The following is an 11,503-nucleotide window of genomic DNA, read 5'->3' as shown; positions in this document are numbered from 1 at the left end:
ATCAGAATATCGCATGAAAATACCCTTGCAATGAATGTTTCGACCAACACAATACTCAAACACTTACAGTATATACTAATTATTCACATATATTACACACCTTCCCATTTGTTGACTTCTGTTTTCATTATTACGGGCCTTATTCATTCAACTGAGCGTCAGGATATCGCATCTCTATACACACGCTAGGAATATTTTGACTTCGAATATATTTCAGCACTTACAATAATTTGAACTTATATTATACCCATTAGCATTTCCAATAATAATAATTACATATTTACGGGCCTTATTTATTGCACTGAGCGACAGAATATCGCATCATAAAACCCTCGCTATGTATGTTTCCACTTCCAGCATATTTATACACTTACATACAATTTTTGCACTTATGTTATACCCGTATGAACTTTATACTAATATTTGCAGATCAACATGACTGATAATTTCACTGAGCGTCTGTTTGTCGCATTTACTTCATAGTTTCAGCGTCCCATCGCATTTACACCATATCAGAATTGCATCAACGTGTGATATTCACTAAAACATGGGTGAATACAGAGACCCACGTCACACTCGACGCACTCATAGTGGGTGTCCTTCCTCTGTGTGGTGAGTCTCACCCGGGAATTGCTACACACGCGACACCTGCGTTGGGGCCTAGGTCTGTTTGGCTGGTGAGGGATAGGAGTGGGGAAATGGCGGCCGGATATTCTCAGGGGAGTTTGGGCAATAGGGGCAGTGCGGGTGCGATGTTGGGGCCTTTCAACAGCATAACGTGCAAACATCTCCCTTGTGAGCTCCCTCACAAACCCTTCAAAGGTTTCTTGAACTCCTGTTGTCATGGCGTGAAGGTGGTGGCAATTCAGAGCAGTGATGTCTAGCAAGTGAAAGAACAGTTTCTTATACCACTTCATCGTGGTCCTGGCACACTCTACCGTCGATATCATGGAGTCTGACTGGTCCACCAGGCACATGTTTATGTTATAGTCCATGACACACTCAGGTTTCCAAACGTGACGCCTGTTCTCGCTCTGGTAATCAACGGAATCAGTACGGTGCATCAAGGGGCGGTGAACCGTCGACAAGAGGCTTACTTCTCTATTATGGTTCCACACAGTTGCAAGGATGTTGTTCTCTTTGAAGAAGACAACCTCATGCCTGGCAAGTTTCCACTCTACCTTGGCCATATGACGCCGGTTCACCTTCACGGTTCCACAGACTCCCTTTTCATGCATGTGAAGATAACGATCGAGAAGAGGGCTAGTGTACCAGTTGTCCAGGTAGAGGACGTGACCACGATGAAGGTAGTCTTCTATCACGGTCATTACCACTGCTCCCGACAGTCCAATACTCCGTTCTTCTATTATGTCTGTCTGTGCACCGGTGTACAAGACTATGTCTTGCACGTATCCAGTCCTACAGTCGCACATAACAAAGATCTTGAACCCAAAACGGTGCCTTTTGCTGGGTATATACTGCCTAAATGAAATATTACCTCTCCACAACACGAGACTTTCGTCTATGACGAGGTCTCTATAGGGATAAAATGACGAACGAAAGGTTTGCCTCAGGAGATCAAAGACCAACCTAATTCGCCTCATCTTATCTGTGTCGTTCGCATTTGCAGGATCATGAGCATCATAGAAATGGAGGTGACTTAGAATTTGTTGAAACCGATTACGGCTCTCATCACTTGCCCAAATATTGGGGTAAACATAACATGGTCCCTTGTCTAGTAAGCCGGAATTCTGTTCTTTCGTATAATACCCATCAAAAGGACCAGGGCAAAAATAGGAACATTTCTGAAAGGGAGACAGGGTAATCATATATGACAGAATGCCTACTCCTTGTTCCCAATCTTTCACTCTCAAGGCGCTGGGTGCTTGCAAAAAGGTTGGTTTGGTAAACAATCTGCTCCACGAATGCCTCACTAAAAAACAGGTGGAAAAAATCCAACCTGGTGGAATTACGGTGAATTCCGGGAGCAATGCAGCCAGAGCGCCCCTGCTCAGTGAAGGGGTGAATGAGGGGAGAAAAATCACTCCCATCCTCCCAATTCCATCCCACAAATCCCTCGTCCCCATCATCCCCATCACCGCCTTCATCTGGGTGTGGAGGAGATCCTGGTGGGGGAGGTTGGGGAGAAGGAGTGTGGATGGCTTCCCCAGTCACTCCTCTTCCCTCTGCCTTTACCCTTTCCCTTACCCTTACGGCCTTGAGGAACATTAGGGGGCTGTGGGGATGAAGTAGGGGAATATTGGGGAGCATAAGACGTGCTGGGGAGTGGTTCCTCCCCACCTTCCCCCTCCATGACAACACTACTTGATTTTTCACGCACCCTAGCTCGACTACGTGTTAGGGGATATTGGGGAGCATAAGACGTGCTTGGGAGTGGTTCCTCCCCACCTTCCCCCTCCATCACAACCCCACGTGATACAGAACGCACCCGCACTCGCCCACGTGATACACTCCGCCGCCTCACACTACCTAGGGAGAGCAATGACTCATTCACGTCACTCTCACTTTCCATACTCCTCCCTGCACTTTCCCTTTCACTCCCCACTCCCTCCACGGCATTTCCTAACTCCCCAAACAAAATACTAGGCCCGTACCTGCTCGTCCGACATGGTGTGCGCTCTGGGCCACGATGAGTTATTACCTCACATCCATACCACGTGGCAGCACGTCCCACGACTCCGTCCTCGTCCTCGTCATCGTCATTGAAATCTGGTTCCACATCATGTTGGGCCTGGGCATAGGATGTTGCACGTGGTTTCTTGGCCGGCTGCCCCTCTCTGGCAGCACGGTAAGTCACGTACTGCCGCTTCATGGGGGACGGGACTTCATCACTGCTGGTGGTTTCCTCCTCCTCTGGCTGCACATAATCTATATCAACAACCTCAGCATCCAGTGGGGAATCACTGTCGCCTGTAAAGGCGTCCAGGGCAGCTTGAATTTCGACCTCTAAGAGACCTCTCGTAGCCATGTCTGAGAAGGACCGTCGCTACCAGGTGACTGGACAAGCCGCGTGTTAGCGCGGGTCGCGTGGGGTCGCCGAGTGTCCTTGCCTGGTGGCAGGAAGGGGAAGGTCATGTGAGGATACGTACTGCAAATCAAGCACGAAATTTGAAAGTTGTTGCAATTATGCACTTTGCAATTGCACGACGTACCAGTACGTCGCCGGAACTGGCAAATGCAAATCGTTGCAACGTACCCATACTTCGACGGGACGAGGCGCTTAACTACAGTCTTTAAAAACAGAAAAACAACTAATTTGATAGAAAACCAACCTCATGAACGAGAAGGATTCAGAACCGGGTATTTGGCTGGTCATCTACTGAAGGTGAATCAGGTATTTGAGAAAACTACAAATATAATAAACCACTGCTCTTAGGTATTGTTGATTACGAATAAATTTTGGACTCAGTGGAGCACATAGCAATTATAAATTTATAGTGGGAATAGAGAGTACATGAGAACATGGTAAAACTGCTTGAAAATATGAAGAGAGAACTGCTACAGTTCATCTGCATGAAGGCTCGTGAAAAAAGACTGAGTGCATCGTCAGGAAGATAAAACTTCACAAGAATTATTTAGAGCATACCTAGAACTATTTTCAGAAAACTATACTGGGAGAACAAAGGAGTAATCATAGATGCAGAAATCTTAAATCATTTATGATTTTCAGATGACATTGTCCTAATCTCAGGGACTGCAGAGACAGTGCAAGAAATATTTCATGACCTAAATAAGGAATATCTAACAGTAAGGCTAAAGATGTATTGAGGTAGTACTACTGTATAGTCCAAATACACCAAAGAGGGTCATCAAAATGAGCAAAAAAATTCTTGAAGAAGACGAGGTGTACAATTACTTGGGGCAAACACTAAACTAATGAAAGACCATGATAGCGAAATAAAACGACGCATTATAATTGGATGGAAAGATTTCGGTAAGCATACAGACCTCACGCAACGTAGCATGTCAGTATGTATGAAACGAAAAGTATATGACAAATGTATAATCCCAGATATGATGAATGGTTCTAAGACCTTGAAACTAACAATATCGCCGGAAAATCACGCAGTCAATTCTCAAAGAGAAATGGAAATTTCAGTGTTGGCAATATCTTTATGAGACAGGTAAAGATCATCTTGGGCTAGACAACAGAATAAAGTGGCAGACGTTATAGAAGATACAAAGAAACAGAAATGGAGGTAGGCAGGTAAAGTAGCAAGAATAACGAATAACTGCTGGAGCAACAGACTGACTGACTGGACTCTAACAGTTTGCAAGTGTAGCAGAAAAAGGCGAACCATGAGGTGGAGAGATGAGACAGAGAAGTTTGGAGGCAAAACTTGGCAGAGGTTGGCTCAGTCAAGGAATTCGTGGAAAAGCTTGGGAGAGGCCATTGTTCAGCAGTGGACTTGCAATGGCTGCTGCTGATGATGATAATAATACATACATACATACAAACATATACAACCAGTGTATATATATATATATATATATATATATCCACATTGTTCATTTGTTTGTTTATTTGTTTATCGTTTAATCACACCCAAACTAAGGGCCAGAGGCCCAAGACCCATATATATTCTGAATCAGGGTGATCCAAAGATGGTTTAAAGTGGGAAAAATTTTGATCTGGGTCATTTTAAGTCATAGGCAAAATGTTCGCCTTTTTGGCCAGGGCAACGCCGGTACCCCTGCAGCCCAATTTTTGACGTGGGGACTCACATGACCTTCAGTTCGAACACAGGCTTTGTGAGGTTGCCCTCAGAGGTCATTTGAGGTCACCAGTAATACACGCTCGAACGACTGGACCCATCAGCCCAATTTTTGGACTGGGGACTATGTGTGGTTGACCTCCGAGGCCATTTTAGGTCACCAATAATAGTAAACAGGTGTGCACAAATACTGTACGTTAGTCTGCGAAATCTGAATTAGAAAGTTTCTGGACCTAAGATAATCCCTCATCAAAAGCATAAGTGCTAGGCTGCATGGTCTTTCCTGACTACAAAGAATTATTGATCTTGAACCATCACAGCTACCCTAACCACCACCACCCCCAGATAACACCACCACCACCACCGCCATCCCAGTTATCAGCACCACCACCATAACAGCTACCACCACCATCATAACAGCCATCACAACCACCACAACTTCAAACATAATCTGCAGCATAAATTTCTCTGTTAGTAGCACTGGTGAAGTCAGACACACCAGAGTGTAGATGTATAATACAATACATTCGTCCCCTCCCTCCCTTCTCTCTCTTTCTCTCTCTCTCTCTCTCCCTCTCTCTTTCCTTGGAATGATGTATGAAACACCACGGAAATGCCCCACCACTTACTTCACGTGCGAGTACCGTAATGCCAATGGCATCAATTGTTACAGGCCAAAATATCTCTTCAGATAACATCAACCGACATGCAATTGAAACTGCCACCTCTGGGACCCAGTTGCAATCATCCTGCTATGTTTCATCAGAATATTTTTTTTTCCAGTTCTGGCTGCATAACACACACACACACACACACACACACACACACACACACACACACACACACCCACATATATATATATATATATATATATATATATATATATATATATATATATATATATATATATATATAATTACCTGTAAAATAATAAAAAAAAAATCAACAACTGTGAAGGGGTAAATAAGTCATGCAGTCGGCTTAGCACACCAATGCTCTTGGAAGCAGAAATAACACTTAGAGGTAACATGATCTTTCCAAGAGAAATTGCGGTCTTACGAAACTCCAAGAATGTTCAAAGATGATTTAGGATTGAGCTGGGTATTGTTAAAAATTAGAATATAATTCTGTGGTAGATTTTGACGGGTAGAAAAATGTAAGAACTGACTTTCTGATCCATTAAAAACTTGTTTACTTTTACCTAAGTCCGAGATATCAGCCAAGTCGGATATTCAGTGTGCTATAGCCTCATCTCTTGCTTGTTGAAGTAACTTCTGAGATGGACGTTGCGACGAGTGTATGGATAGGTGAAGGCTGGAGTCAATTGGCATGTGAGTGGAAAGGATTAGATGTACAACTTAGAAGGTCTTTGGTGAATAGGAAAGAACCCTGAGGAACACCACCGTTGATAGCCCTAGGAGAAGAATGGTGACCGTCTACAACAGCAGCTACAGAAAGATCAGAAACGAAGCTAGAGATGATGGTACAGATAGAAGGACAGAAACTGTAAGTGAGCAGTTTGGAAATTAAATACTCATGCCACCCTAGACTGAGAATTTTTGAGGTGTCAAGTGCAGTGGTAAAGCTTTCGCAAAAGTTCCTAAAGAAGAATAGCCAGAAGTCTAAAAGGAAGGTGAGAAGATCGCCAGTGGAGCGTCCTTGGCAGAACCCAGAAGTCTAAAAGGAAGGTGAGAAGATCGCCAGTGGAGCATCCTTGGCAGAACCCATACTGACTATCGGAAGAAAGGTTTTGATAGGAATGGTGTTTTGAAATATTTTTTGTTAAGAACAGATTCAAACGCATTAGAAATAAAGGATGTTAATGCAGTTAGACGACAGTTAGAGGACTGAGAATGGTCATCCTTCTTTCGGACAGGCTGGACAAGAGCAGACTTCCAGTAAGAAGGAAAGGTGCAAATTGACAAAGACAAAAGAATTTACCCAGGCAGAGTGTAAGCACAGAAGCACAGTTTTTGAGGACAACAGAAGGGACTCCATTAGTCCCATATGCCTTGTTAGTATTGAGGCCAGTGATGGCAGAAAATATGTCAACTGAAGAAATTTTAAGGTCAACCATGCAGAAGTCAGGTGGGGGAGGTGATGGAGGAACAGCACCGAAATCATCTAAGGTGGAATTGAAGGAGAAAGTCTGAGTAATGAGTTCTTTATCAGTAAAATAAACAGCTGTAGAGCCATTAGAATGGAAAAGAGGAGGGAATGATGATAAAGTTGCCAAAAGATGTTTGGCAGGTGCCAGAATAAGCGGGAAAAATCTGAGTCAGAGAGTTCAGAGCACTTAGTACAAAATCTATGTATCTAGACGCCATAATCCTGTAAGGGGTGGTCATTTGACTTTGAGTTATTTGAGGGGCACTAACCCTCCACCAACCCACTTGTTGACATGTAGGGAGCACGTATGGTTTGGTTATATGGTTACCACCCAGCGTTGTAAATGGTTTCTTGGCTTACAGGAAACCATTTGGCTTGTCATTCAACGTAAAGCTACCTGTAAAGGAAAGAAAAGCAATAAGAAGTGACAGGAAAGATGGGAGAAATAGGAAGAGAGGAGGGCAGGCACAGAAAAAGAATGATAAAGGCTAAGAAAGAAGTAGGCGGAACTATATCAAGTGAGTGGATGATGCTAGCCACCACCTACCACAAATTAGTACAAAATAATTATTATTATATATATTTTTTTCAGAGCAAAGAACTGACTTAGCATCGTTCCGGACAGATAAAAGAAATGAGATTGAGGGATGAGGTGGCTCTAGTATTTTTTAAAGGTCCTCTCCTTTTTGTGGACAGCTTTAGAAAAAGTGGCTGAACTGAAAGGAATGTATGCCCCATTGCCTGAGGGAATAACCTTCTTTATACGCTTGGCACACTCAAATCGCTCTCAACCGTGGAAACAATACTAAACTCTTGAGAGATTCCCAAACAGCAGCTACAAAGTACCACAGCCGCCACTTCCTAGGAGGGTTCACAGGCCTTGTTGGAGAAATACCACAAGTTAAGGTGACAAGGTTGTGATCGAAGGAACACAATGCACAGAAAAAAATTAACAGCATAAGCAGAAAGGATTTGTTGTAAGAAAAGGTCAAGTATGTTCAAACTCTCCAAGACGATCAGGAATATGGGTAGGACAGAAAAGATGTAGGCTTGTTCACAAGGTGGGTCAGTGAAAGGAAAGGAGAGACAAAGGTAATGGTGAGTATTGAAACAACAAAGAATGGAAATTTCAGAGAATATAGAAAATGAAAGGGTGTATTCCATCTCAGAAGTAAGAATCCCAAAAGTAAGTCATTTGGTTTGGGATATGAGTACAGACTACAGAGAAATTTGTCAGAGGATGACAGGATAGCCGGTGCCAGACAGTAGAGGATTCAGAAGAGTCAAGTTCAGTAATACGAGAACAAGGTATAGTGTTGAGTGCATATAGACAACAGCCACCTTTGGCTTTGAAATGAGTATAAGAAAACAGGAGGATGCAGAGAAGGGTTTGCTGTCAGTCGCTTCTCGCTATATTGGTAAACACTGTCATTTTGTCCTAATGGCAAGGAAAAGTACTGAAAATATCTATAAAAGAAGAGGAGGGACAAATTTATGAAGAGGACCATACTTGAGTAGCTTACAATGATTCCACACTAGTACACAAGACTGGTATCAGTATTGTAAAAGCAATTTCTGTAACTGCAGCCAGTCAACCGAAAAAGAAAAAGGGTAGGCAGGGTATGCGTCAAGCAGGATTGTTCTGTCCATCTTGTGCAAGATGTGATGGGGAAACATTTCGTGCAGTTGAAAAATTAATAGTGGAAGACAAAGATGACATTCAATGTTTGATTATGAATAATCTGACCGCTAAGCACTGGGTTGACACAGGACATAATGCCGACTGGAAAGAATTAAAAATAATAATAATGAACAGGTGGTGCCAGGCACAAACTGCTGTTAAATACTGAAATATAGTCAGTATACAATTAAAGTCTAAGGTATTGGCGCAAATGTTTTCAGGGTATGTTTTTGAAAATCCTTGATTTTGCATTTGACCCTTCAAGGTCAATCAAGGAAAGAATAAAAAATAAATATGAAGACATTACTGTGAAACGTAGATATTTCGGGTTTACCTTTCACAGCAAAAATATATAAATCCACAGAAATATTAGATTTTTTTTTGTATTGCCCAGACCATTGACATACCTCATACTGAGCAGACAGCCAGGTTAATGAAGTAGTTTAGGATTGTTTATATGGTCACCACTCAGCTGAGGACTGTTTAAGAAGAGGAATGCTGTCCGCCGATGTTATTCCTGAAGAAGTCCTTTGGATACGGAAAATTTTGAAATGAACTGGATCTCGTACTCTGCTTTTGGCCTTTCTTGGTGTACTGTAAATTCGTAGGACCTGACATAAGAAAACTTCTCACAAATGAAAGTTTTTACAATACAATTAAAAGAAGCATGGGGATGTTTCAGACACATCGTGTATAACTTTCCAGGAATAGTCTCCTGATTTAAAGAATACTGTGGAATGTATGTTATAAAGGTTCAAGTAATGGAAGATGAGCCATAAAGTTAATTTTTTGCATTATCATGCGGACCACTTTCCTGATAACCTGGGTGCACTGAGTGAAGGGCGGAGTGAAAGATTTCGTCACTATATATAAATAAAACAACGATACCAAGAACACAGGAACGTGACTATAATGAGTGACTATTGTTGGTGTGGTAAAAGAAACGAAGCCACCGTCATACACAAGATGAATTCATAAAGCTATTTTACAAAGACAAGATTTCACGATATTCTCAACAAATGCCGACAAGGATAACTGAACTTTCTGTAAGTTTTGTTTTAACGTTTCCCTTCATTTTTAGGATATATCCTTTATTATTTGTATTAAGTACTTTTATATAAGGAATTAATACCACTAGTGTTCAGTGATTTTTTATTGTCATTGATTGTGAAAAACGATGGAATAAATGAATTACATTTATGAAACCTGAATAGCAAAATAAAGAAAAGAGACACTGGTCAAGAAACACCAGTCAACAAGTCACACTTTGAAGAAATATGCAGCCAAGCATCGACTGTACTTTGAAAACATATACGCTCATTAGTTAGCAGGAAAGGAAGAACAAGATTTAGTAGTCAAACATACACAGTACCCATATAGACAGTACTACCTTGTTAATAATTGCTTGATGGTGGTAGGGGGTGGTGACCATCCTCCACGTACTTGGTGTAGTGCTGCCCACTTTTTCTTCACCCTTATCCTTCTTTTCCTGTGTTTGTCCTCCTCTCTTCCTATTTCTCCCATCCTTTCTGTCACTTTATTATTCTTCTCTCTGCTTCAGGTGGCTGTACACTCAGAGGCAAAACAGATAGTTTCCTCTAACCTAACAGACCATTTACAAAAGTGACTGGAGACCTTATAACAGGATGAAGTGGAGCCTACTATGGTGCCCCTATTAACTGAGGTGAGAGACGCAAAAGCGGTGTTCATCCCGGAACCAAATCTCCACACTCTTCTTCGTTCCGAGCTGTGGCGAGGTGTTGTCTGTCACAAGAGAATATCCGCTCAATGCACGGGACAGACCTACAGAGGCGGTTGATTGCATGCAGTTGATGAGCATGCTCAGCCTGACAGACTGAGTCACTCAACAACAAATTAGTCGTTGCAAGAAAGATTATAATGTAGAAGGCTTACAGTGTTATTAAACTTACAGTGTTACTGATATATATTTTCATCGTTAACAGGGAGGAACGAAAACACACACACACAAAAAGGTGTGCTTAAATTTCTGTCAATCTACTGAAATGAAGCCCCAGCAACTTTCTAAGATAACCGATGTCGAAGAGCGTGCATACTTCGTGTCTTTGTGGGCGCAAGGACTGTCCCTGAGATCCATAGCAGCGATAACAGGCACAAGTCCCACCACCGTTCAGAGATGGGTCAAACGCTGGCGGATTAGCGGCAACCTGCTGTCTCTGTATCGAAGAACAAGGCCAAACTGTTTCCTCAAGAGCTCCATGACGGATTATGCCATGAAATCTTCCTTTTATGAGCCATCATTTACTGAGGTCTTAAATTGCGAGCATTACTTGCCCTTTCAAATGTGCACTATAAATAATTAATCTTTGGGTAACGTTCTTAGGGGGCCAGGAGATTTTGGAAAATGCTCATTACAATTCAGTATCCTCTTGTGTTGTTGATGTGAGCTATATTGGTATTAAACAGAAATTCACACCTTACAAGAGAATGTTCAGGTGTAATATGCAAAATAGATTGATATGCAAGAGGTGATTCAGGCCTTTCTATGCCACCTAGAACATTGCCCTTGTGTTCATTCCAACTGTATCACAATTATTTAAAATCTATGTAAAATACTTTCCGTCATGAACAGATATAATGAAATTACAAATACTTTGTGTTTTAATAAAAATCAGTACCTCCTAAACTGTATTTCTCTTAAGGTTGATGAACATTAAGATTTACACATTAGAAAAAATTTTGCAGTGTACTATTATCCTACAGGGAAATAAAAATATTACATAGTCGAGGACTCTTCTAGCAAGCAGAGTAGATGTAGAAACACCATTATACGCCGTAGCAGTCACCTCTGACTATCAATCACAGAGGTTGTTTCATACCCATTCTTGGATTTCCAACGTAAGTAAACACGTAGTGCCGCATGTATCACTACTCGCTCTTGACACATATACTTTGCTCGTAGGAAGAGTCCCAGCGGCATATATATAATCTGTGGTAC

Source organism: Coenobita brevimanus, chromosome 58 (genome assembly GCF_032717465.1).
Source record: "Coenobita brevimanus isolate Jiangsu-jjx chromosome 58, ASM3271746v2, whole genome shotgun sequence".
NCBI lineage: Eukaryota > Metazoa > Arthropoda > Malacostraca > Decapoda > Coenobitidae > Coenobita > Coenobita brevimanus.
This window is presented reverse-complemented; position numbering follows the sequence as displayed.